The sequence below is a fragment of the Aotus nancymaae genome, unplaced genomic scaffold (genome assembly GCF_030222135.1).
Source record: "Aotus nancymaae isolate 86718 unplaced genomic scaffold, 86718_ANA_hifiasm-v0.15.2.pri h1tg000016l, whole genome shotgun sequence".
Taxonomy (NCBI): domain Eukaryota; kingdom Metazoa; phylum Chordata; class Mammalia; order Primates; family Aotidae; genus Aotus; species Aotus nancymaae.
Window position 1 is genome coordinate 33,144,312 of NW_026988428.1, and position 27,734 is coordinate 33,172,045.

Here is a 27,734-nt window from a genome sequence, read left to right on the forward strand (position 1 = left end):
CTTTTGGAACAAAACTTGGGCTGGGAAGGAGGCGAAGCGGAAAGCGTTGTGCGCGAGTGAGCGGCGCCGTAGGGGTCGGCCCGAGAGACAGCGTCCGGACCCGGACACTGAGCAAAAGCCGCGCGCTCGGCTCCCCTCGCGGCGCCCACGTTCGGCCACCTCCGGGGGAGTTTCGGCTCTTTCCGTCAGTTCAGCTCGGGCCCTCCATTCCCGGCGCGCGCTAGGCGCCTACCCGATGCCGCCGGGTACGAGCCGTTCTGCACGCGGACGCACGCTCGAGTCCTACTCGTTTTCCCCTTACATCTAGTTTGTCCCCGACCTGGTCCCTGAGTCTCTTCCCTTTCCCGGTAATTCCCAGTATCCGGTGGCGCGCGAGCCTGCGGACGGTGCGAGACGCGAGGGACCGGGCCCCGAGAGAAGCGGTAATCCGACCAGCCGGAGGCCGTCTCTCGCCCCCGGCGCCCGGCGCCTCTCACTGCTCCCCTCAATCTCCGGCGCGCGGACCGCCTCGGCCGCGCTCGTGCACCCGCTGGCTGCAACAACCTCTAGCTTGGCGCGCCGGCGCGAGTACGCGCCTGTGCTCCGGCTGGCTGGCTGACGCGCACGCGCCCGAGTGGGCTCCGGGGCGGGGCGAGTAGCTGCCCCGGCGAGGGTCGGGGTGATCCGCTGGTGCTCAGGCAGCCGCCGCGGCTGCGATTCCCGGCCTGTCGTCCGGCGCAGGCGAGAAGCGGGGAGGCGGCGGTGGGGGCGGGGCGGCGTCCGGTTCTGAGAGACCTGGGGGAGGAGCGCGGTGGCGACGGTGGCTGCTCTAGAAGAGGAGGTGAAGGAGGCAGAGGATCTCCTCTCCTCTCCTCAGACCCGGGAGCGTCCGGGACGCGGAGCCTGGAGCTGGGGCGACCAGGCGATTGCGGGGGCCCGGGCTAGGTGAGGCTGGGGGTGCTGGGTGGAGGGGTTGGCGGGGGCTTAGAGGGGGGCCGAGGTGCGGGGAGCGGGTTGAGGGAGGAAAAAGGGGGAGGGGGCAATTGTTGGGGACGGGGGCCCTTAGAGGCCCGGAGTGGCCGGGAGGGTGGAAGGTTCTTGGGGTATGTGGGGCCGCCGAGGCACCCGCGTCCGAGTTGGGGAGTTTCCAGAGGGATAGGCCGGGGAAACAATGGAGTGGAGGGGAGACTCTGGCGTGAGGGACTCTGGCATGAGGGACTCTGGCGTGAGGGTGTGTAAGGTATTGGATTTTAAGAAATAACGAGCAAGATAGAAAAGAAGGGAAGAATTGGATCATTTGGGACGAGAAGTACAATGAATTGAGAATGCAGTGGGGATGCGTAAGGTCACCTCCGTGGGTGTCCGAGGTCCTTAGGAGTCCTGGGCAATAATGAGATTCGAAAATAAGGGATAGAAGGGCGTTCTTGGAATTGAAGGGGGAGACGGAATGGAAAATAAGGCGAGGAGAGGCAGAGGCATAAAATTGATGTGGTTTGGACTTGGATTAAAGCAGAAAGGTAGATTCAGTCAGTTTTGGACTAGAGTGCTGTCTTTCTCCTAATTCATCCAGAATGATTGGGTTCTTTTAGAAAGTGGATCTTTCTCAAGCTTGTCCCTCTGCTAAGGAGTACCAGCCGTTCTTTAAATAATTTGATTATCACTTGTCCATTTTACTGATAAAATATGCCTATAATATTTACTTCCCCTCTGTTTAGCAGGCTGCTATACGTAATTTACCTATGGTTAATGAAGCAGGAGAGGACAGATCACCAAAAATACCTTGCTTTGAGTTAGGTCAATCATAATGCAGAGTTCAGTGTTTTGGAGAGAACCAGAAGATTGCTTGTTTGTTTTCAGTTTGACCAAAAGGTGATGGATAAAGTTATCTGTACTTTGTTAGAATTGCTACTGTTTTTATGTTTGTGGGAGAGAGCTGGGGTTCTGCCTTAAATTATTTCTTGATATTAACTTCAAATAATCAGGCTGCTTCATACCTTCCAGTTTGAATTAAGGTGGTTTGGGAATATTGTGGAAAAGTATCTTTGGGATTATGGTCTTTAAGTTTCCTTGATACTTGGATTTCCAGACCAAATTTGTAATGGTACTAGATAGAAAATTGCTAATTTTGAAATTGTAATTACCATTCTGTGCTCATAAATAGTCCATGTTAAGCCTTTTATTTGTTGGGCATTAAGTTTTGCTGACTCATCTAAGATTTCTGGACATTCATCACTTTATATTTCTCAGCTGGGTCTTGGATGGTAGCATTTAGGTTACTTTATAAAGGTCCAATTAATTCAAGAAAGATGTTCAGGAATTTTAAAAAAGTCCAAAAACGATCTAAATTGTCACTTTTCTTAGATGTTATGAAAAATTGAACAAAGCAAGAAGTGAATGCAGTGTTCTTATTTGTGACAATGTGTCTCTTTTTGTTTTTTTCTGAAATGAAGTCTTGCTCTGTTGTCCAGGCTAGAGTGCAGTGGCGCGATCTCAGCTCACTGCAACCTCCGACTCCCGGGTTCAGGCGACTCCAGCCACCCGACTAGCTGGGATTACAGACACCTGCCACCATGCCTGCCTGATTTTTGTATTTGAAGTATGGACAGGGTTTCACCATCTTAGCCAGCCTGGTTTCAAACTCCTGACCTGGTAATCCACCCGCCTCAGCCTCCCAAAGTGCTGGGATTACATGCGTGAGCCACGGAGCCCTGCCTAATGTGTCTCTTTTTTAATTGCCCTCTTTCGGTGGGCTAGTTAAGGTGCTAAGATTTTTTTTTTTTGCATGTATTATCTCATTTAACCCTCACAATTATTTCATATTTCATAAATTAAGAGGTTAAATAATTTACTAAGGTCACAGAGCTAGTGAAGAACAAAGCTTGAGTCAGTCCCAGCTTTATCGGATGGCTTTTTAAAATCTTAACTGCCTTGTTGCCCTTTCTGCTTCACCGCCGTCTTGATTGTAGTAAAGCAGCAGGAATGGGTTGAAACGTGGGTCTGGTAACAGTGATATAGATGAAGATTAAGTTAGTAGGCTACATCTGTAGAGTTCATTGAAGGTTTACTGCTCCTGTGATTTAACAAAGCTCTGAGGTCCTGATAAATAGGACTAAAAACATTTGCTAAGGATTTGTCCTGCGAGCACAGTTAGTTTTCTGTGTAGTCTTGTACTGCTGATGTACTGTGCATCCGTGGCACTCTTACTTGTAGAAGTCAAGACAGCCAGTTGTGGAGCCAAAACCGATTAACTCTGGAAAACAATTGAAAACTGCTCAGTACTCAGGTGCCCTCCAGGCACCTGTTGAGCCCACAATTGGTTCCAGCATTACATCTAAACTTAGATAGAAGGATCCTCTTAGAAACCAGGAGTCAAACAGCTAGAACTGAGGGAAACAGCTGGGGCGTGAGGGAGGAGCCACAGGTTATGGCCAAAACATGATCGTAGCCCCTGGAGGCTGATCAGGCTAAGATGGGAGGGAATTTTCATTTGTTGAGCATTTATGTATTCCAGGCACTGAACTCAGTATACATTATTATCTTATCAGTTAATTGTAAGTATTCTCATTTTTCAGATGAGGCTCAGAAGGGTTAAAAGTAACTTACACAGTCACTTTATAATGGCAGTGAAGAAAGTTTGTATATACTATTCTAAAAATTGCTGCTTGCAGTTTCCCTTGCAGTTTCCCATTGTAGGATCACCATATTAAAGCTGGAAACTAAAAGTCACTCTTTCAGATCTACCTGGTTTCTCTGTTATGTGTATAACTGATTATTTCAGTCTTGCTACTTTCATTGGAAACTGGAAAGAAAAGCTTGTATTTTTTTGGATGTAATTGTTAGGAACTACAGTCCATTCATTATATTATCAAATGACCCGTAGAATATAATTCAGCTTCCTTAGTTGCTTAGTGTATATTTGCAGCAACATAAAAATAGCATGTCCATCCCGTCTCTTCTGGGATCTTCACTTTCAACGAAGTCATCTAGACTCTGAAGGATTACAGTGAAGCTTGCCTGTTACAGACTCTTTTGCTTTTCTCCTTATGTTTTTGCCACAAATGTTTGACAGTTGTTCTTGGTTATTTATTTATTTATTTTTTAGAGACAGGATCTTGCTATGTTGCTCATTCTGGCCTCAAACTCCTGGGCTTAAATCATCTCCCTCAGCTTCTTGAGTAGCTGGTATTGGCTAGTTTGTTTACTCTCCGTTCCCCCAGCCTGCACCGCCCCTCTGCCACACGCCCAGAAAGGATCTCACTCTGTTGCCCAGGCTGGAGTGCAGTGGTACCATCATGGCTGTTTGACCACATCCAGCTAACTTTTGTATTTTTTTGTAGAATCAGGGTTTCACTGTGTTGCCCAGGTGGTTCCCAACTCCTGGGCTCAAGCCATCCACCTGCCTTGGCCTCCCAAAGTGTTGGAATTATAGCATGAGCCACCGCGCCTGGCCTTTTTGTTTACTTAAAAAAAAAAAATTGGCCAGGCGCAATGGCTCACACCTGTAATCCCAGCACTTTGGGAGGCCTAGGAGGGGTGGATCACGAGGTCAGGAATTCAAGACCAGCCTAGCCAAGATAGTGAAACCCTATATTTTTGTCTTACTAAAAATGCAAAAGTTAGCCAGGCATGGTGGCATGTACCTGTAATCCCAGCTACTTGGGAGGCTGAGGCAGGAGAATCGCTTGCACCTGGTGGGTGGAGGTTGCAGTGAACTGAGATCGTGCCACTGCACTCCAGCCTGGGCAACAGAGTGAGACTGTCTCAAAAAAAAAAACATTGTGGTAAACTATATATAACAGAAAATTTATCATTTTAACCATTTTTAAGTGTATGGATCCATGGCATTAAGTACATTCACATTGCTGTGCAACCATCACCACCATCTGTCTTGGGAACTTTTTTTTTTTTGTCTTGGGAACTTTTTAATCTTCCCAGACTGAAGCTCTGCACCTATTAAACAATAACTCCTGTAATCCAAGCACTTTGGAGGCCAAGGCGGGTGGATCACCTGAGGTCGGGAGTTCAAGACCAACCTGACAAACATGGTGAAACTCTGTCTATAAAAAAAAGAAAAAATTAACAATAATTCCTTGTTTCTCTTTCTCTACCCAGCCACTGGCCACCTATATTCTACTTTCTGTCTCTATGAATGTGACCACCCTAGGTACCTCATATGTAAGTGGAATAATATAATATTTACTTTTTTGTGTCTGGCTTGTACCACTTAGAATATCTTCAGAATTCATCCATGTTATAACATATGTCAGAATCTCATTCCTTTTCAAGACTGAATAATACTCCATTGTATGTACATACCACATTTTGTTTATCCATTCATCCTCAATGGACATTTGGGTTGCTTCCTCCTTTTGGCTGTTGTGAGTAATGCTGCTGTGAATTTTGGTGTACAAATACCTGTTAGAATCCCTGTGTATTAGTCTATTCTCACATTGCAGTAAAGAAATACCTGAGACTGGGTAATTTTTTTTAAAAAAGGTTGAATTTGTTCATGATTCTGCAGGCTGTGCAGGAAGCATAGCAGCTTCTGGGGAGGCCTCAGGAAACATGATCATAGTGGGAGGCAAAGGGAAAGGAGGCATGTTTAGGTGACTGGAGCAGGAGGAAGAGAGAGAGGTGGAAGGAAGTGCTATACACTTTTAAACAACTAGATCTTGTGAGAACAGCCCTAAGGGGCTGGTACTAACCGATTCATGAGAAACCACCCTGATGTTCTAGTCACCTCCCACTAGGCCCCACCCTCAGCACTCGGGATTACAATTTGACGTGAGATTTGGTGGGAACACAGATCCAAGCCATATCACTCTCCTCTCAGTTTTTTTTTTCTATTTACACAGAAATAGAATTGCTGGACCTTATGGTAATTCTGTGTTTAGTGTTTTGAGGAGGCTTAGTTACTTTTATTTATTTATTTTTGAGACAGTCTTGTTCTGTCACCTAGGCTGGAGTGCAATGGCGTGATCTTAGCTCATTGCAGCCTCTGCCTCCTGGGTTCAAGTGATTTTCCTGCCTCAACCTCTGAGTAGCTGGGACTACTACACCTGGCTAATTTTTGTATTTTTAGTAAAGGCAGAGTTTTGCCATGTTGACCAGGCTGGTCTTGAACTCCTGTCCTCAAATGATCCGCCTCAGCCTCTCAAAGTGCTGGGTTTACATGTTTAAACCACCATGGCCTGCTGCAGCTTGGTTACTTTTGTTTATTTTTTATTTTTTTTGGAGACAATCTTGCTCTGTCGCCCAGGCTGGAGTGCAATGGCACAATCTCAGCTGACTGCAACCTCCACCTCCCAAGTTCAAGTGATTCTCCTGCCTCAGCCTCTCTAGTAGCTGGGATTACAGGTGTGTGCCACCATGCCTGGCTAATTTTTGTATTTTTAGTAGAGACGGGGTTTCACCACATTGGCCAAGCTGGTCTCGAACTCCTGACCTCATGATCCGCCTGCCTCGGCCTCCCAAAGTGCAGGGATTACAGGCATGAGCCACCACACCCAGCCTGGCTTGGCTACTTTTAAGTGGTGATTTTATCATATGCTACCTGAAGGTAGCGCTTGGCTTTCTGTGTAAGGGATGGTGCTTTCTCTATTGACTTTTTCTGTATTGCTAGCGGGACACTTAGAGTGGAAATGATTCAAAAGAAAATGTTTTACCCGGCCGGGCGCGGTGGCTCAAGCCTGTAATCCCAGCACTTTGGGAGGCCGAGGCGGGTGGATCACGAGGTCAAGAGATCGAGACCATCCTGGTCAACATTGTGAAACCCCGTCTCTACTAATACAAAAAAATTAGCTGGGCATGGTGGCGCGTGCCTGTAATCCCAGCTACTCAGGAAGCTGAGGCAGGAGAATTGCCTGAACCCAGGAGGCGGAGGTTGCAGTGAGCCGAGATCGCGCCATTGCACTCCAGCCTGGGTAACGAGAGCGAAACTCCGTCTCCAAAAAAAAAAAAAAAAAAAAAAAAAAAAAAAAAAAAAAAAAAAAAGAAAATGTTTTACCCAGTTTTCATGTATCCAATGTGGAAGGAACCATTTGTTATATACAGTTATTCCCAGTCATGTGCAATGTGGATGATCATCTTAAGAATGCTCTATATGTTATGTAAAATGTGCAATTTTTAGTACACTTTGCTGCCTTTGATTGAAATTTGGGGTACTTTTTTCATTTAAACATGTTTTACATGTATGAGCTGCTGCTTACTGCTTACCTTCTGTATCTTCACTCATTGAAAAAAATGTTAATTCGTGCTGTATGCTTTAAATATTTCAAGCAGGTAGCTGGAATACATAGGCAGAATAGAAAGTAAAATTGGTTGAAGTCATTTGGCTCCATTTTCTCTCCCTCCATATACAGTATATAAACTGTAACATAATACCAAATGTAATAAGTTGAAATAGCTGCAATGAACTGTCTCTTAGGATGAGTCTAGCCTCCCATTTCTTTCTTTCTTTTTTTTTTTTTTTTTAAGACAGTTTCGCTCTTGTTGCCCAGGCTGGTGTGCAATGGCGTGATCTCGTGCAACCTCCGTCTCCCGGGTTCAAGTGATTCTCTTGCCTCAGCCTCCAGAGTAGCTGGGATTACAGGCATGCGCCACCATGCCTGGCTAATTTTGTGTATTTTTAGTAGAGACAGGGTTTCTTCATGTTGGTCAGGTTGGTCTCAATCTCCCAACCTCAGGTGATCCGCCCGCGTTGGCCTCCCAAAGTGCTGGGATTACAGGCGTGAGCTACTGCACCCAGTCTCCTATTTCATTTTCTAAATGTTACACAGGTTAATTATCCCTGCATCTTGCTTCATGATATTATTGGGTGACATAGTGACTTCAGGCTCAATATGCCGTTTTCTGGGAGCTTTATAGGAAACTTAGTGAGTCCACACTTAACTTTGGAGGTGGTCTGTCTGAAATCCAGTCTAATTACCATTCAGTTGAATTGACTTTGAAATATTTCTAAAGATTTGACATTTGTGGGCTGGGTATAGTGGGAGTCCACTTTGTCCTCAGTCCTAGCACTTTGAGAGGCCAAGGTGGGAGATTGCTTCAGACCGGGAGTTCGAGACCAGCTTGGGCAACATAGCAAGACCCTGTCTCTACGAACAATTAAAAAATTAGGGCGAGGTGCTGTTGCTCATGCCTGTAATCCCAGCACTTTGGGAGGCCGAGGCAGGCGGATCATGAGGTCAGGAGTTCAAGACCAGCCTTGCCAACATGGTGAAATTTTGTCTCTACTAAAAATACAAAAATTAGCTGGGTGTGGTGGTGTGGTGTGCGCCTGTAGTCCCACCTACTTGGGAGGCTGCGGCAGAAGACTCACTTGAACCCGGGAAGCAGAGGTTGCAGTAAGCTGAGATTGTGCCACTGTACTCCAACCCAGGCGACAGAGTAAGATTCCATCTCAAAAAAAAAAAAAAAAAAAAACTGGTGTAGTGGCTGGTGCCTGTAGTCCTAGCTATTCTGGGGAGGCTGAGGCAGAAGGATTGCTTGAGCCCAAGAGTTTGAGATTGTAGTGAGCTGTGATTGTGTCACTGCACTGAAGTTTATATGTTATTATTTTTTAGTTTTTATTGCTTTTGGAGACAGGGTCTTGCTCTGTCACCCAGGCTGGAGTACAGTGGTGCCATGGTAGCTCACTGCAGCCTGAATTCCTTGAACTCACGTGATTCTATCACCTCAGCCTCCCCAGTAGCTAGGACTACAGGCACACACCATGGTGCTCAGCTAATTTTTACATTTTTTTATAGGGACAGGATCTTGCTTTGTTGCCCAGGCTGGTCTTGAACTTCTGGGTTTAAGCGATCCTCCTGCCTTGGCCTTCCAAAGTGCTGGGATTACAGGTGTGAGCCACAGTGCCCAGCTCACTTTATCTTTAGTTACTGGATATTAAGGATTGGCTAGAGGCCAGTGTTTACTCTCCATGTTCACATCTACCATGGCAACCTATAGGAATGGGTTCCTGAAATATATATCATCTTCTATACAGATTCTTCAGTAGCTGGAGGCCCTTAAAACATTCTGCAGGGTCTGAGGATATAGACATTACTTAAAAGTAAGTTCTACGGCCATTGTCCTATGACTAATTTGTGGTTAAGACATAAATTGAAGGCTGAGTAGGATGGCTCACACCTGTGATCCCAGTACTTTGGGAGGCGGAGGTGGGCAGATCACTTGAGGTCAGGAGTTCAAGACCAGCCTGGCCAACATGGCGAAACCTCATCTCTACTAAAAATACAAAAATTAGCCAGGCATGGTGGTGCATGCCTGTAATCCCAGCTAATCAGGAAGCTGAGACAGGAGAATCACTTGAACTTGGCTGGTGGAGGTTGCAGTGAGCCAAGATTGGGCCATTGCACTCCAGCCTGGGAAACAGCAAAACTCTGTCTCAAAAAAAAAAAAAAAAAAAAATACATAAGTTTATTGGAGGTTTTGGGGGATCTCCAAGGGTTACATAGGGATTCGTACTAGTCCAAATCCTATAGTAAATAAAAACCTTGGATTGTTGGATTGCTGGTAAGAAGGATGATTTTTATTTTATTTAATTAGCAAGATGCATGATTACTACTTGTGGAGTGTGTGTGTGTGTGTGTGTGTGTGTGTGTGTGTGTGTTGTGTGTGTGGTGGTGGTCTTTAGAATTTGCTAAAGGAAATTAGGACTGAAGAGAAGGATGTTTGTGATGAGGCCATTATATGATTGTGAATGAGCCAGAATAGGTAAGTAAATATCTTTTGTACTTGAAGATGCTGCCAATGATACTACTTCTTACTGACCTGGATAGGACTGAAAAGACCAATTTTTAAAACTTGCTGTCTTGGCCATCTCAGCACTTTAGGAGGCTGAGGCAGGCAGATCACCTGAAGTTAGGAGTTCAAGACCAGCCTAGCCAACATGGTGAAACCCTGTCTTAAAAAAAAAAAAAAAATTAAAAAACAAAAAACAAAAAAACCCCTGCAGTGTTTCCTATCTTAAATGACTTGCTGTTGTTTTAAGGCTACCCTCTGTAGTTGAGCAGTACTTTTCCTGACATTATCCACTTGGTCTCTGATCATAGCATGTCAATGTGGTTAGCCCACTGGTGGCGTTCCTGGCCTATGGTTAAAAGTGATTCAAAATGTACATTAGTGTATGGCAGAAGTGACTCTTCTGCTTACCTTGTTTGGATATCTAGTTACATTTTTATAATAAATTGCTCTTGTAACCTACCTACATGTCCTGCAGGAGTCCTTTGTATAGGATCTCTTCATAAGAGACTTTGTGACATTTTATGAAAACCGTGAAACTCATCTGTAACTAATGTAGTGACAGGAGGTTAAAGTTTTGTAGCTGAATGGTAGGTGGTATATAACACCTCAGAACGAAGCCAGCCATTTAGCTTAAACTCAGACTTTTTTTTGAGACAGCATCTTGCTCTGTCTCCTAGGCTGGAGTTCAGTGGCACAATCTTGGCTCCCTGCAACCTCCACCTCCTGCCTCAGCCTCCCAAATAGCTGGGAATGCAGGTGCTTGCATCTGGTAGAGCTAATTTTTAAATTTTTGTAGAGACAGGGTTCAGGCTGGTCTCAAACTCCTGGCCTCAAATGGTCTTTCCATCTTGGCCTCCCAAAGTGCTAGGATTACAGGCATCAACCACTGCACCTGGCCTGATTTTTCTTTTCTTTTTTTTTTAGCATCAGGGTCTTGCTCTGTCACTCAAGTTGGAGTGAGGTGATGTGATCATGGCTCATTACAGCCTCCAACTCCTGGGCTCAAATGATCCTCCCACCTCAGTCTCCCTAGTAGCTGGGACTACAGGCGCTCTGCTAATTTTTAAATTTTTTATAGAGACAGGTCTTACTATGTTTCCTAGGCTGGTTTTTGTTTTTTTTTTAATGAGAGAAAGAAAGAGAAAGAAAAAGGGGGAGAGAGAACAGGATTCTTGCTCTATTGCCCGGGCTGGAATGCAATCTAAAAATAGGTATTAAAAACCTCTTTTATGCCGATAATTGTGCTTAACAACGGAGACAGGAAGGAATAAGGGAAGAAAATAACAGACAGCCAACCAATATTTCATTTAAGTCTGTGAAATGCTATGCAAATGCTAAAGAGTGATTTACTTCCAATTATATAGTCACTTTCAAAATAGGTGTAATATGATACTGAGAAAAATGTATATTCTGTGGACCTGGGGTGGAGAATTCTATAAATATTCACTAAGTTTACTTATTCCAGGTCTAAGTTCAAATCATAGATGTCCCTATTAATTTTCTATGTCGTTAATCCATCGAAAATTAACAATGTGTCAAAATCTCCCGCTGTTATTGTGCGGGAGTCCAGGTCTCTTTATAAGTCATTAAGAACTTGTCTTATGTATCTGGGTGTTCCTGTATTGGGTGCATATATATTTATAATCATTAACTCTTGTTGCTGCATTGATCCTTTTACCATTATGTAATGTCCTTCTTTGTTTCTTTTAGTCTTTGTTACTGTTAAAGTCTATTTTGTGAGAGAGAAAGTTACAACTCCTTTTTTTTTTTGCTCTCCATTTAATTGGTGAATCTTCTTCCATCCCTTTGTTTTGAATCTTTGTATGTCGTTGCTTGTGAAGTAGATCTGGATACAGCGTACCGATGGGTTTTGACTTTTTATTCAATTTACCTGTCTTGTGTCTTTGGTTGGGGCATTTAATCCATTTAAATTTAGAACTAATATTAATATCTGTGAGTTCAGTATTGTCATTTGATGCTAGCTGGCTATTTTGCCCATTAGTTGATGTAGATTCTTCATTATAGAGATACTCTATGTTTTGGTAAGTTTTTGGGATGACTGGTACTGGTTGTTCCTTTCTGTTTGTAGTGCTTCTTTCAGAAGCTCTTGTAAAGCAGGCCTGGTGGTGATGAAATCTCTGAGTGCTTGCTTGTTCGCGAAAAATTTTATTTTTCCTTCGCATATGAAGCTTAGTTTGGCGGGATATGAGATTCTGGGTTGAAAATTCTTTTCTTTGAGAATATTGAATATTGACCCCCACTCTCTTCTAGTTTGTAGGGTTTCTGGTGAGAGGTCTGCTGTGAGTCTGATAGGCTTCCCTTTATAGGTAACGTGACCTTTCTCTCTAGCTGCCCTTAGAATTTTCTCCTTTATTTCAACCCTAGTGAATCTAGCGATTATGTGTCTTGGAGTTGCTCTACTTGAGGAATATCTTTGTGGGGCTCTCTGGATTAGCTGGAGTTGAGTATTGTCCTGCCTTACTAGATTAGGAAAGTTTTCCTGAATAATATCCTGAAGAATATTTTCCAACTTGGATTCATTCTCTTCATGACATTCAGGTATACCTATCAATTGTAAATTAGGTCTTTTCACATAGTCCTATATTTCTTGGAGACTTTGCTCATTCCTTTTTACTCTTTCTTCTCTAATCTTGTCTTCTCGTTTCATTTCATTAAGTTGGTCTTCGACCTCTGATATCCTTTCTTCTGCTTGATTAATTCGACTGTTAAAATCCGTGCATACTTCGCGAAGTTCTCGTATTGTGTTCTTCAGTTCCATTAATTCACTTACATTCCTCTCTAAGTTGTCTATTCTCGTTAGGATTTTGTCAGATCTTTTTTCAAGGTTCTTAGTTTCTTTACATTGGGCTAGAACATGTTCTTTTAGCTCACTAAAGTTCCTTATTATCCACTTTCTGAAGCCTAAAACTGTTAATGGAACGCACTCATTCTCCATCAGGCCTTGTTCTCTTGTTGATGAGGAACTGTGATCCCCTGTAGAAGGGAAGGCATTCTGATCTTGGGTATTCTCAGCCTTTTTACACTGGTTTCTTCCCATCATTGTGAGTTCATCCACCTGTCATCTTTGTAATTGCCTACTTTCAAATTAGGTCTCTGAGTGGACGTCCAACTTGTTGATTCCCAGCGCTGAAATCTGAGCAACCCACTGCGTGGGCCAGAACAGTGGCATTAAGCTTCGTGGTGCTTTTCTGCCTGGGAATCTCCTGTCTGGCTTCCCTCTTGAGTCCCTTCTTCAATCAGGTACATGGGCGACTCTGCCTTCCTGGAGCTCCAAACGTCGACCAAAAGGGGACCCAATTCCGTTTACTCTGCACCAAGAACCACTGCGCTGGGGTGCCGGCAAAACCGCCATGCCAGCCACACGAGTTGCCCTGGCGACCCGTGGGGCTCCTCTGCTGGGAATCTTCTGGTCCGTGGGTAACAAAAATTCGTCTGAGAATGTGGTGTCCTCTCGTTCTGTGCGCTTTCTCTGGGAGCTACAATCCCGAGCTGCTAGTGATCAGCCATCTTGGATCTCTCTCTCCCCTAGGCCGGTCTTGAATTTCTGGACTCAAGCAATCCATCGGCTTTGGCCTCCCAAAGTTCTAAGATTACAGGTGTGAACCACTTTACCTGGCCAGTGTTTTGTTGATCTTTTTTTTTTTTGAGATGGAGTCTCACTCTGTCACCCAGGAGAGAGTGCAGTGGTGTGATCTCAGCTCACTTCAACCTCTGCTGCCGGGTTCAAGCAATTCTTCTGCCTCAGCCTCCTGAGTAACTGTGATTACAGGCACCTGCCACCGCACCTGGCAAATTTTTGTATTTTTAGTAGAGATGGGGTTTCATCATGTTGGACAGGCTGGTCTTGAACTCCTGATGTCATGATCCACCTGCCTCAGCCTCCCAAAGTGCTGGGATTACAGGTGTGAGCCACTGCCCTGACCCAGTGTTTTGTTAATCTTATCAGCACACACGAGGTTTTCTTTCTTCTTTTTTTTTTTTTTTTTTCAAATTTTTAATTTTTTGGCTCCCCATCCGGGAAACGACTTTTTTTTTTGAGATGTAGTCTCACACTGTTGCATGGGTTGGAGTGCAATGGTGCAATCTTGGCTCACTGCAACCTCCGCCTCCCAGGTTCAGGCCATTCTCCTGCCTCAGCCTCCCAAGTAGCTGGAATTACAGGTGCCTGCCACTACGCCTGGCTAATTTTTTGTATTTTTAGTAGAGCCAAGGTTTCACTATGTTGGCCAGGCTGGTCTCGAACTCCTGACCTCGTGATCTGCTCACCTTGGCCTTCCAAAGTGCTGGGATTACAGGCGTGGGCCACTGTGCCCAGCCTTCTTCTTTTTGTTTTTATGTTCATCCAGAATATACACACTGGACACACTGGGTTTGTTGAGATGGCTTATTTCTTAAGCTGATAATGCTTTAAACAAGGCTTAGTTGGTAGATCTTTTTCACCTCTGTTGTTACTCAGTTTGTATTGTGTCTAGGAGTTTTAAAAGTTGGTATTTGTCATTTGTCATTAGCCTACAAGCCCATAATGTTATGATCCATAAATTAGACTACAGGATCTTATTATACGATGTTACTGTAATTTGGGAGCACAGGGAACAATGCATAATGACGACTACTGAATGTGTGTTTGGTCTCTAGCCTGATGAACAAGCTCCTGAATAAAGGAAGGATATTTGGTCCTTTCATCCTGATTACTTGTTACCTGAAATCTTAACATTTCAGCAAGATTAAGTAGAATTTCTATTCAGTTTTTACATTATTACATTTTTCATTGGACAATAAAGCTGAGAACACATCATCCTTTCACACTGTACTGGCTAATTATTTCCATTATAAGATAGCCCCAAGTATATCATTAACCTTTTTGGCAGCTGAAGTTTCTGATGCCTGAAATGTGTACCTGTTGAATGGTGTCAGTTATTATCAGGCAAATATTGATAGTATAGTTATAATATTTCTATGGGCCGGGCGCGGTGGCTCATGCCTGTAATCTCAGCACTTTGGGAGGCCAAAGTGGGCAGATCACGAGGTCAGGAGTTCAAGACAAGCTTGGCCAACATAGTGAAACCCCGTCTCTACTAAAAATACAAAAATTAGCTAGATGTGGTGGCGCCTGTAGTCCCAGCTACTTGGGAGGCTGAGGCAGGAGAATCTCTTGAACCCAGGAGGTGGAAGTTGCAGTGAGCCAAGATCACACCACTGCACTCCAGCCTGACGATAGAGCAAGACTCTTTATCAAAAGAAAAGAAAAGAAAAAATCTATTGGCAAAGCGCAGTGGCTCACACCTGTAATCTTAACACTTTGGGAGCCAAGTGGGGCAGATCACCTGAGGTCAGGAGTTCGAGATCAGCCTGGCCAATATGGTGAAACCCTGTCTCTACTAAAAATACAAAAATTAGCCAGGTGTAGTGGCGTGCGCCTGTAATCCCAGCTACTCTGGAGGCTGAGACAGGAGAATCACTTGAATCTGGGAGGCGGAGGTTACAGTGAGCCGAGATGGTGCCCCTGCACTCCAGCCTGGGCGACAAAGCAAGACTCTGACTCAAAAAAAAATCTATAAAAATCTATCTATTGATGGTTAGTTGTATGTTTTCTACCTTTGCCTGTTGCGAATAAGGTTACTCTGAACATTCATGTATAGTATTTGTTTGAATACCTGTTTTGAGTTCTTTTGTGCCTATATCTAAAAGTGGAATTGCTGGGTCATATGATAATTCTTTGTTTTCCTCAAAAGCTGGTGTCATAGTGTACATATAATAATTCTATGTTTAACTTTTTGGAAAACCACCATACAGTTTTCCATACTGGCTGTACCATTTTATATTCCTACCAGCAATGTATGAGGATTCTGATTTCTTTACATCCTTGACAACATTTGTTTTTTTTCTTTTTTTAAATTGTAGCCATCGTAATAGATGTGAAGTGGTATCTTGTGCTTTTATTTTCATTTCCATAATGACTAGTGATGTTGCACATATTTTCATGTGCTTCTTGGCCATTTGTATATCTTCTTGGAGAAATGTCTTTTAAGTCCTTTGCCTGTTTTCAAATTGGATTGTCTTTTTGTTGAGTTAGGACTATTGAATTTTAATTGCTGTAAAACATTCCATGAGTACATGTACTCAATAACTATTAGCTAATACCATAGTTGTAATTATTTTTGCCATATGTAGCCTGAATTGGAAGGAAATTTTACCTAGTTTTTCCAAGTAGGAGTGGAGAGGCAACAAAACCTATACTTACGATCAACAAATATTTGACTCTGTCAGTGTTGATACTTTGCTTTTAATTGATGCTCGCAAATCAAGAAATTAGAAACATGTATACATAAAATCAGTTTTTCTTTGGCAGAAATCAGTATATTATCAATGTTTAATTAATTCATAAGAATTAATAGCAATAGTGCTATCTAGTTTTAGCTGAGATTTAGATCATCTTTCTTCATTCTGCCTGGTGTGAGACATTTGCTATAAATGCTACAATCAGAATTTTTTGAAAACTGGGTCAGAGAAGCCTACTTTTTATATCTAGTAATATGCAATTGTTATATTATCATTGTTTTGTGCTTATTGCAACTTGGTTTTATGGGGTGTTCAAAAGAAGATAGAGCTGGGCGCTGTGGCTCACGCTTGTAATCCCAGCTCTTTGGGAGGCCGAGGTGGGCGGATCACGAGGTCAAGAGATCGAGACCATCCTGGCCAACATGGTGAAACCCCGTCTCTACTAAAAATACAAAAAAAATTAGCTGGGCGTGGTGGTGCACGCCTGTAGTCCCAGCTACTCAGGAGGCTGAGGCAGGAGAATTGCTTGAACCCGGGAGGCGGAGGTTGCAGTGAGCCGAGGTCACGCCACTGCACTCCAGCCTGGCGCCTGGTGACGGAGTGAGACTTTGTCTCAAAAAAAACAAAACAAAACAAAACAAAAAAACAAAAGAAGATAGATAAGAATAGGCAATCCAAAGTAATTATTAATTTAGAATTTTATCCTCCAGTCAGGATTGAACCATCTTGAACTGATGAATATATTCTACCAGGTTTGTGGGTACACATGCTCATTTCATTATGTTGTGATTTGGAGTGAAACAGTAGCTTTAAGTAGAACAAACAGAAAGCCATATGCAAGTCTAAATTTGGTTATTTTCTTTAAATAAGCAATGGAAACTGTATGTATTCAGGAATTGGTGATTATTCAGGTATCTTCTGAAGGCCTTCTCTCCCTATGCTCTGCAGCTTTGTCCCGAACTCTCCTGTCTCTTGCCATGCCTCTGTGCCTTTACCTCTTCTGTAAACTCTGCCTGCAATGCCTTCCAAGTCAGTTGGTGACTCCTCAAACCTCACTGAAGTCTTTCCGGTGGATGCAAATGCTGCTTTTTGCCATTAAAATCTGTTACATCTGTTACATACTTTCACAATAGCACTTAATCTAGTATAGTTTTTTTTTTTCCCCTACTAACCAGAGTGACCAAACCTAGTGTAGTTTGGTCACTACACTACATGGTACCATTCATGGTACCATTCTTACCGACAGACTAGCAGATTGGTATTTTTCCTACAAGAACGTTTTGTGTATAGGTGCAGAAACGTGTGTATGTGTTTGTATGTGCCTACATGTTTGCAAGTATGTATGTATATATGAAAGCATGCATAAACAATTTTTTATAACAATGAGATTATGCTATATATTCCAATTTTGCTTTCATCAGTTAACAAATCACAGAATTCTAATGTGTTGTAAATCTATGTGTCACATGCAATCTAGTGTCTTTTTCTCACTAGATTATAAGCTCCTTCCTACAGAAACCATGATTTTTCTCACCCTACACCTGTTCTTTTTCTGTGTAAATGATACCATCATCCATACATTTGCTCATGCCAAAAATCTTTCATTCATTTCTTTAATAAAGTTTTACTGAGTGCCTACTGTGAGCCAGGTACATGAGAGTGAACTAAGCATGAAAATTCTTGCCTGTATGCAGCTTATATTTTAGTGGTGAGGGCAGATGTTAATTGAAGGAGTGAAATGTTTAGTGTTTCATATTTGGTATTGCTAAAAACAAACAAAAAAAAAACCAAAACTACGAAAAAAAAAACACCCCTGCAAAGGAGGGAGGGAATGTGTGAGCATGTAAATATGTGAGAGAGAGAGAGAGAGAGAGAGAGAGTGTGTGTGTGTGTGTGTGTGTGTGTGTGTGTGTGTTAGAGAGGGAGGGAGGTAGAGATGGAGACAGATTCAAATGTAGTGAGGGAAGGCCTTGTTGAGAAATTAAGATTTGAGCAAAGATCTAAAAGTTGTCTTTGATTCCTTTTTGTTCCTCATACCTCACATCAAATGTATCTCCAATTCCTGTTGATTTAATCTTTAAAGTATATCGGAAACCCACCAAGTAGGTGGATTGAATTGGCAGTGGAAGTTTGTGAAAATTTTCTTCTGATTGATGTAATAGTCTCAGTGAATTAGAAAATAAAGTGCTCAGCCAAGATTGAGGATGAGGAGGTGATAGAGGTTTGTGTAAAGAGGAAGAGGTATAAAATTGTTTAAGAGAATGGGACAGGCCGGGCGCGGTGGCTCAAGCCTGTAATCCCAGCACTTTGGGAGGCCGAGGCGGGTGGATCACGAGGTCAAGAGATCAAGACCATCCTGGTCAACACGGTGAAACCCCGCCTCTACTAAAAATACAAAAAATTAGCTGGGCATGGTGGCACGTGCCTGTAATCCCAGCTACTCAGGAGGCTGAGGCAGGAGAATTGCCTGAACCCAGGAGGCGGAGGTTGCGGTGAGCCGAGATCGCGCCATTGCACTCCAGCCTGGGTAACAAGAGTGAAACTCCGTCTCAAAAAAAAAAAAAAAAAAAAAGAGAATGGGAGAATGACTGCAGCTGGGAAATTTTATATGACAGCCAGGGAGCATGAGAGCTTCTTGAGGTTTGTGGTTATAACTTTTTTTTTTTTTGAGGCAGAGTTGTTCTGTTACCCAGGCTGGAGTGCAGTGACTTGATCTCTGCTCACTATAACCTCTGCCTCCCAGGTTCAAGTGATTCTTCTGCCTCAGCCTCCTGGTAGCCAGGACTATAGGCACGTGCCACACCTGGCTAAATTTTGTATTTTTAGTAGAGATGGGGTTTCACCGTATTGGCCAGGCTGGTCTCGAACTCCTGACCTTGTAATCTGCCTGCCTTGGACTCCCAAAGTGCTGAGATTACTGGTGTGAGCCACTGCCCCCAGCTGTTTTTTGTTTTTTGTTTTTTGTTTTTAAGAAAGAGTCTTGGTCTGTTGCCTAGGCTGCTGGAGTGCAGTGGCTCGATCTCACTGCAGCTTCCGCCTCCCAGGTTCAAGTGATTCTTGTGCCTCACCCTCCCAAGTAGCTGGGATTACAGGTGCACGCCATCATGCCTGGCTAATTTTTGTATTTTTTTAGTAGAGTTGGGGTTTCACCATGGTTGCCAGGCTGGTCTGGAACTCCTGACCACAAGTGATCCACCCACCTCAGCCTCCCAAAGTGCTGGGATTACAAGTGTGAGCCACCGTGCCCGGCCTGTGGTTATTTATTTATTTATTTATTTGAGACTAGTCTCCGTCTGTCACCCAGCGTGGAGTGCAGTGGCACAATCTAGGCCCACTGCAACCTCTGCCTTCTTGGTTTAAGCCATTCTCCTGCCTCAGCCTCCCCGTAGCTGGGATTACAGGTGTCCACTACCACGTCCGGGTAATTTTTGTATTTTTAGTAGAGATGGGGTTTTACCATGTTGGCCAGGCTGGTCTCGAACTCCTGACTTCAGGTAATCTGCCCACCTCAGCCTCCCAAAGTGGGATTACAGGCGTGAGCTGCCGTGCCCTGCCTCTGTGGTTATAAATTTAAAGTGAGATCAGTCAGTATGGTTTATTTCCTCCAGCCATATTCAGCTACAGGGGTGTATGTTTGGAGTGGATTTAACCAGGGACGGGTTTTGCCAAGAGAGCAGAACAAAGCAGGAGAAGGGCAAGGGATAGAGAGTACTAGCTTCAGTGATTATTAACATTTTTTCCATTCTTAGTTTCCTCTATTCTTCCCACTCCCTAATTTTGATGAGTATTGTCAACATTATCCATCCTTTTCTAAAAGTTCTCCATCAGCCTTTCATCCAGTGATTTTAGCAGCCATTGATTATTGTTGACTAGATCTATTCTTATATTAAGGCATACAAAATAGAGATTTTTTTTTTCTAATTTTATTCTTCTGTATGTATTAGGTAGAATTTTTCTATAAAGAAGACTTTTTCCTTCATTAACTTTTTGATTACTTTGAAATATGGTTTGTACAGGAAAGGCTGAATTATTTCTCTTTGTCCATATTTAGAATAATGAAATGACTTAGTGCCCCACTAACCTCCAAAAGTGACTAATGTGTTTTGTTTGTTTTAGAGTGTGATTATAAATTAATGGATATTTATGTATTTAATATGTTTCAGGTACTGTAGACGTTACTCTTAATGATGTTCATATTGTCTCATCTTAGTTCAGTGAGAACCCATTTAATTTGGCTCCTTTGTCCTTTTTTTTTTATTTTCATAGAGACAGAGTTTCACCATGTTGGACAGGCTGGTCTCGAACTCCTGACCTCTGGTGATCCACCCGCCTCAGCCTCCCAAAGTGCTGGGACTACAGGCGTGAGCCACCATGCCCGGCCTCCTTTGTCCTTTTGATATGATCCCAGTAGTTTTTGATAGCTTTCCTGTTTTATGGCACAAGAAAACCAAGGCTTATCTGTTTATTTCCTTTCAATAGCAGGCCACCATGCCCTGCTATTTTAATGTTTATGTTTGTAGATACAGGGTCTCACTATGTTGCCCAGGCTGGTGGACTCCTGGCCTCAAGTGATCCTACTGCCTCATTACAGGAGTGAGCCACTGCTCCCAGCCAGCCCTCCAACTTCTTTTTCTTTTTTCTTTTTTTTTTTTTGAGATGGAGTTTCGCTCTTGTTTCTCAGACTGGAGTGCAGTGGCGCGATCTCGGCTCACTGCAACCTCCGCCTCCTGGGTTCAGGCAATTCTCCTGCCTCAGCCTCTTGAGTAGCTGGGATTACAGGCACGTGCCACCATGCCCAGCTAATTTTTTGTATTTTTAGTAGAGACAGGGTTTCACCATGTTGACCAGGATGGTCTCTATCTCTTGACCTCGTGATCCACCCGCCTTGGCCTCCCAAAGTGCTGGGATTACAGGCTTGAGCCACCGCGCCTGGCCCGAATAAAGACAATTTTAAGGCAAGCACAGTGGCTCATGTCTGTAATCCCAGCACTTTGGGAGGTGAGGTCAGGAGTTCGAAATCAGCCTGGTCAACATAGTGAAACCCTGTCTCTACTAAAAATACCAAAAATTTAGCCGGGCACGGTGGCAGGTGCCTGTAATCCCAGCTACTTGAGAGGCTGAGGCAGGAGAATTGCTTGAACCAAGGAGGCGGAGGTTGCAGTGAGCTGAGAAAGGACCACTGCACTCCAGCCTGGTTGACAGAGCAAGACTCTGTCTGGGGCGTGGTGGGGGAGACGATTTCTTTTTTCTTTTCTTTTCTTTCTTTCTCTTTCTTTTTTTCTTTTCTGGGGTGGGGTAGGGGAGACAATTTTCTCTCTTTCTTTCTCTTTCTTTCTCGAGATGGACTGCTGCTCTAAGGTTGGGAAAACTTAACATGAAATCTACCTTCCTGACAAATCTTTACTAGTGCAATACTCTAATATTAAGAAGTCTTTAGTTGTGCAATATTTAGTTGTGCAATACTGTATATGTTTTGCTCACTAGTATATTCCCCACTGCCTATAGGAACAGTTTTAGAGCAGACCTATAGAACTTAATCAGCATACCCACTGAATAGCAACTCTTTGTTTCCCCATCTCCCCAGCCCCTGGCAACCACCATGCTACTTTCTGCATCTGCGTTTTTGCGTATTTTACATATCTCAGATAAGTAGTATCATGCATTATTTGTCCTGTGACTGGCTTCTTTCACTTAGCAGCCTCTATGGTACTATTTCATTCTTTAGTTCTGAATCTTATTTATGATAAAGTGTCAACTTGGGGTTCCTCTACCACATGTGTGGTAGGAGTTTAGATCTCACATCTGTGAATGGTGCAGGACTAGGATCCAGTTTCTTCCAGGTAACTTTTTCCATTCCTAGTCCCAAATGTAAGACTTTCCCTTCTCCTAGCTAATGAGCTGAAGATTTCTACTTCTCATTTCATGGATGGAGCAGTCCTTTTTGTTTCTTAATTTATGCTCAGTTCCATCTTGTTTTGGGCTGAGTACATGGCCTGTGGCCTAGACTCTTCTGTAACTCCTAGGCATCTGATTCTGGTATTCCTGTGTATCATTTGGCTTCAGCTCTGACTACTGTAATAGCCTTTTAAATGAGCTCCCCTGATTCCACTCTTGTACCCCTAATAATCCATTCCCAACACAGTGATCATTTATTTTATTTACATTTTAGTGCTTATGTTGTCAGCTTCATCTGGCACCATTCCTACCCTCTGATTACTCTGGCCATTTATTTCCCTAATGCCTTGTGTTCCCACTTACTTCAGGGTCTTTGTATTTGCTATTCCCTCTGTCTGGAACGTTCTTCACCACCACCACCCCTTCCCTTGTCATTACCTTCTCATCTTTGGGCTCTGTGCTCAGTTATCACTTCCTGAGAGAAGTCTTTGCTGACTCCTCAGTTCATTTTTCAGGTTTCCCTGTCTCTGTGGATATCATAGCATCCTGAACTTTATTTTCATGACATGTATCATAGTTTATCATTAGAATGTAAACTGTCTGAGGGTAGGGACTTTGTCTTGGTTGTCGCTGTATTTCCTGTACTGAGAAGAGTCTTTATACAAGTAGATATTAAAAAGATGTTTGTTGAGTGGGTGCATGTATTTGAGCAGTTCCTCCATTAAACTGTAAGGTAGGAGAGTGCAGGACATTTCTGTTTTGCTCACTAGTATATTCCCCAGTGCCTAGTAGAGAATCTGGCATATTGTAAGTGCTCAGTAAATATTTACTGTCTGGCTGGGTGCTGTGGCTCATTCCTGTGATCCCAGAGGTTTGGGAGGCTAAGATGGGAGGATTGCTTAAAGCCAGAAGTTTGAGACCAACCTGGGTAACAAGACCCTATCTCTACAAAAAAAAAATTTTTTAAAGCTAGCTGGTTATGGTAGTGCGTGCCTATAGTCTTACCTACTTGGAAGGCTGAGGTGGGAAGATCACTTGAGCCTAGGAGTTTGAGGCTGCAGTGAGCTATGATGGTGTCATTGCATTCCAGCCTGGGTGACAGAGTGAGACTCCCATCTCTTAAAAAAAAAAAAAAAAAAAAAGGATAAATTGGCCAAACACAGTGGCCCACAGCTGTAATCCCAGCACCGTGGGAGGCTGAGGTGGGCAAATCATTTGAGCTCAGGGATTTGAGACCAGCCTGGGCAACATGGCAAAACCCCATCTCTACAAAAGAATACAAAAGTTAGTGGTATGAGCCTGTGGTCCCAGCTACTTAGGAGGATGAGGTGTGAGGATTGCTTGGGCTGGGGAGGTACAGATTGCAGTGAGATCAAGCCACTGCACTCCAGCTGGGGAGACAGAATGAGATCCTGTCTCAAAGGAAGGACGAAAGGAAGGAATGAAGGAAGGAAGGGAGGGAGGGAAAAAATAAATTTGATGGCTAGCTGGCAGACGGATGGACAGAAGGAAGGAAGGAAAAAAATAAATTTGTTGGCTAGCTGGCTGACTGACTGAATGAATGAATAAGTAGTTTTAAATGAGCATGGGGGCCAGACTAGGGTAAGTTCATAAAGAATTTTATTTGCCATGCTCAGGAGCTTGAACTTTTGATATTGGGTGCTTTAAGCAGGAGAATGACACAAACGGGCTTACATTCAGTTAGAAGGATCCCCTCAGCAGTTACATGGAGGCTGGTTGAAATATACAGAATATTGGTGTACTCCAGGGAAGAGTTGAAGTCCTAATAGAAGGTAGTTGGAATGGAGAAGATAAATTCAAGAGAATTTAGATATAGGTTAGGCAGGATTGGATTGGATGAAGATGGGAGAATAAAGGGAAGAATTCGTATCTCTTCTTGGGTTTCTTATTTGGGAGACTGAGTGGTGCTACCCACCTAGGGACTATAGGAAGAAGGGCAGGCTTGGGAGTGGATGAACTTAGTTGAGATATGTTAAATTTTTAAACATAGGAAATCTGGAAAATTTAATTGATTGTTGGTATATTTATGGATATTCTTCCGTCCACACACACAGACACTTAATCCTTCATATGTAAATATAGAAATCCCACCCACCCCCATGCTTTCCAGAAAATGATTTGAATTAAGCAGTTCTTTTACTAGGAACATGTTTAATTTGAATTTCTGTGGGATATCCAGGTAGAGATGTACATTAGGTAATATGGAGCTCAGTTGAAAAGTTCTATTTCTGTACTATTTCCTGCAATTTCAATGAAAACAACCTGACAATTTTGACTTTTTCTATCTTAGGCCGTTTTAGCATGCTTTGTCTCCAGTACTTGCAAAGCTGCCCTAGATTTTTTTTCCTTTTGTTTTTGTCCTTCCTCTTTATTTTGCCTTTGCCAGACTCAAGGGCTTCTCAACTTCTGACCCCTGCATTTCCCCTATTTCCATATACATTTTCCTCTCTTTTTTTCTAATTTTTTTCTCAAAGAGCATTTAATTCTTTTTTTTTCCCTTTGGTTTTCAGGGTTCATTTTCATCCAAGTTATGTGTGAATATGGTTTATAGAATCAAATAGTTTTGTAAAGCTTGTTTTTTGTTTTTTTTGTGACTGAGTCTCGCTCTGTCACCAGGCTGAAGTGCAGTGGTGCGATCTCAGCTCACTTTAGCCTCCGCCTCCTGGATTCAAGCGATTCTCATGCCTCAGCCTCCTGAGTAGCTGGGATTACAGGTGCACACCACCGCACCCAGCTAATTTTTGTATTTTTGGTAGAGACGGAGTTTCACCGTGTTGGCCAGGCTGGTCTTAATTTCTTGACCTCTAACCCGCCTGCCTCAGCCTCCCAAAGTGCTGGAATTATAGGCATGAACCACTGCACCCGGTCAAAGCTTGTTTTAAAAAAGCAGCACCCCTCCTTCTTTACTTCCCTTTTCTCAGAAGCACTTTTAGCCTTTTTTTTTTTTGAGACGGAGTCTTGCTCTGTCGCCAGGCTGGAGTGCAGTGGTGCAATCTTGACTCACTGCAACCTCTGCCTCCCTGGTTCAAGCAATTCTCCCTGCCTCAGCCTCCTGAGTAGCTGGGATTACAGGCATCCACCACCACGCCAGGCTAATTTTTTGTATCTTTAGTAGAGATGAGGTTTCACCATTTTGGTCAGGCTAGTCTCGAACTCTTGACCTCGTGATCTGCCCGCCTCGGCCTCCCAAAGTGCTGGAATTACAGATGTGTGAGCCACTGCACCTGGCCCACTTTTAGCTTTTTTAGTTAATATTTTTGTTGTCTCCATTTCTGTAACAACATGCTTGTATTGCTATTTCTGATTTCATCAGTTGTAAGATGCACCATTACTACTAGAAAAGGGAAATAAGCCCAAGATGCATAGTCTATTAGGGGCCATGCATAAAGCTGGGAAACTGCATGAGATTGGAAATAAGAACTAAACCCACCATACAGAAAGGCATAGCAAGGCAACTTGTGTCTCAACTTTGGAGGTGTGTAGGAGGGCTAAAAACTTTCATGGGAATTTAAACTGGTTCTGGGTCTGAATTCACACTCCCTATGTGGTACAACAAAACTCAAGCAGAGATTCTAATTAAAAGTTGTTTCAGATTGGTAGTGCTTCAGGTGTTTCAAAGAAACAAATAGCAATTATAAGATGTCATTAATTGAGTCTGGTTTTCAGAGATGTTAAAATATGAAAAAAAAAATATGGTACCATGTACCAGACACTGTTCTTATTGCTAGAGATACAGCTGTGTCAGGCAGTCCAAGTCTTGAAAGAAAAAAAAAAAAAAGATACAACTGTGAATGAAACAGACCTCCCTGTCTTCTCCCTGTCTTCCTTGAGTTTACATTCTGGGGAGGGTAATGTTTACACAAAATAAGAATATATATGGTATACTAGGAGTTGCAAATATCTAAGTAAGATGACTAAAATGAACCATCAGATTTAGTAATTTGTAAGTTGTTGCTGATCTTGACAGGAGAGGCTTTGGTAGGGTAATCGGGCAGCAAACACCTCTGGGGGTGATTCTGAGAGCGAATTGGAGGAAAGGAATTGGAGACAGTTACAGCTTCTTCTAGGAGTGTTGCTGTTAAGGAGAGCAGAGAAACGGATAAATAGCTGGAGAGGAAACTGGGCTTATGGCTTATCTTTTTCAATGAGATAATTAAGAGTGTGTTTCTACAGTGCTGATGAGGATGCACCAGTAGAGAGGGAAATATTGCTGATGCAGGGTGAAAAGGAGTCTGGCCAGTGAAGGCGTTGGCTGTAGATAGGAGCAGTCAGTTCATCTAGAGTGAATAACAGGAGAGAGGACAGGACAAGTGGTGGTAGTGATTGCCTTCTCTTCCACTGAGGAAGTGGAAGGAAGGGCAGCAGCTAGGAGTAAGCATGGGTGAGGAGGTACAAGTTTCTCCAACTGCCAACACCTTTCTTCTTCTAACCCCTAGGCCCTTTAGTATAAGGGTGTGAGAGAGAAAACACTGTGGATAGGACTATAGAGAGAATGGAGACTTGCAATTAGATTTCATTTAGAGCAAAATGGTGAAGGGATCATTCAGACAAGAGGTTTAAGATATAGGGGATTTAGCTGATGGGTTCCAGGGGATATGTGCAAAGACTTCAGGAATTGAGGAGGAGTGGAGAAAGGGGAGGCTGTTTATCAAAGGAGATGAGAGTTTAAGGATTCAGAATGACCTGAGAGTCCTGGGATTTTTGTGCTGAGTAATGTAAAGAGGAACATATCATGATGACATTAGTCCTGATGTCTCAAGGCAAATTGTAGTGTAAGCACCTGAAGGACAGAGATAGTGAAGAAGCTGCAGAGTCGAAGATTCTCTTTACTTCTGGCAGTGCAGGTGTAGGGAAAGGCGGAGGAGCTGGAGCTCTGTTACTTCTTATTTACTACTGGGGCCAAAGTGGTCAAAAGTAAAAAGCTGTTATTTCAGTGATTCAAAAACTGGAATTCTCACCAGGTGCGGTGGCTCACGCCTGTAATCCTGGCAGTTTGGGAGGCCGAGGCGGGAGAAACACCTGAGATCAGGAGTTTGAGACCAGCCTGGACAACATGGTAAAATCCTGTCTCAACTAAAAATATAAAAGTTAGCCAGGCATGGTGGCTGGTGCCTGTAGTCCCAGCTACTCAAGAGGCTGAGGCATGAGAATTGCTTGAACCTGGGAGGCGGAGGTTGCAGTGACCCAAGATCATGCCAATGTCTCCATAAAAAAACAAAAACGAGAACAAAAAACTGGAATTCTCTGTTATGGCTTATTGTTTTTCTGTTATGGCTTACTGATTTTCTGTTCCCTGTTGTTTCCTGTCCCTAGTACCCTATTCTTAAATATCCTGGAAACCGGGTGCTGGGGAAATGACAGCAAGATTACAGTAAGGAATTGGGGGCCTCAGCTCAAGTGTTGGAAAGGGAAGGGAGGGAAGTTTCAAAGATAATTAGCTTTAGAGTTCTTAAATCTGGCCCAAGAAAAAGAGGGAGTTAGATAGAGGGAAGTTTGACCTGTGTTCTTAGAGGGGAGAGTAAAGTACTCTTTGGAAGTAAGGAACATGTCTAAGGATCTGTGTCCTGACAGGTTCCAGAAAGAGCTATTGCTGGATGTGAGACTTGACTGTTGCTAGATTCATTTGTTTCAGTGGATATTTACTAGCACCTGCCGTGTGCCAGGCACTGGGCTAGATGCTAGGGATATCATGTTGAGCAAGTAGACAAGTTCTTGCTTACATGGATTTACAGTCTTGCAGGGAAGACAATTAAACCAGTACAATTTAATGTGGTGAATGCTATGATAGAAATTGT

The 27,734-nt window shown here is 43.3% G+C and overlaps 1 protein-coding gene across 2 annotated transcripts in view; it reads left to right on the forward strand.

Moving 5' to 3' along the window:
* The first annotated feature begins 778 nt into the window (after nucleotides 1-778).
* Nucleotides 779-27,734, forward strand: part of SPATS2 (spermatogenesis associated serine rich 2) — a 140,373-nt gene continuing 113,417 nt past the window's right edge. Inside the window, exons 1-2 of one of the 2 annotated variants that reach the window (XM_012441363.2) lie at nucleotides 779-924; nucleotides 5,092-5,154. The gene's annotated coding sequence lies outside the window, so the exon portion shown is untranslated. The remainder of the gene's footprint in view (nucleotides 925-5,091; nucleotides 5,155-27,734) is intronic. The other variant, XM_012441364.2, reaches the window with a different exon arrangement.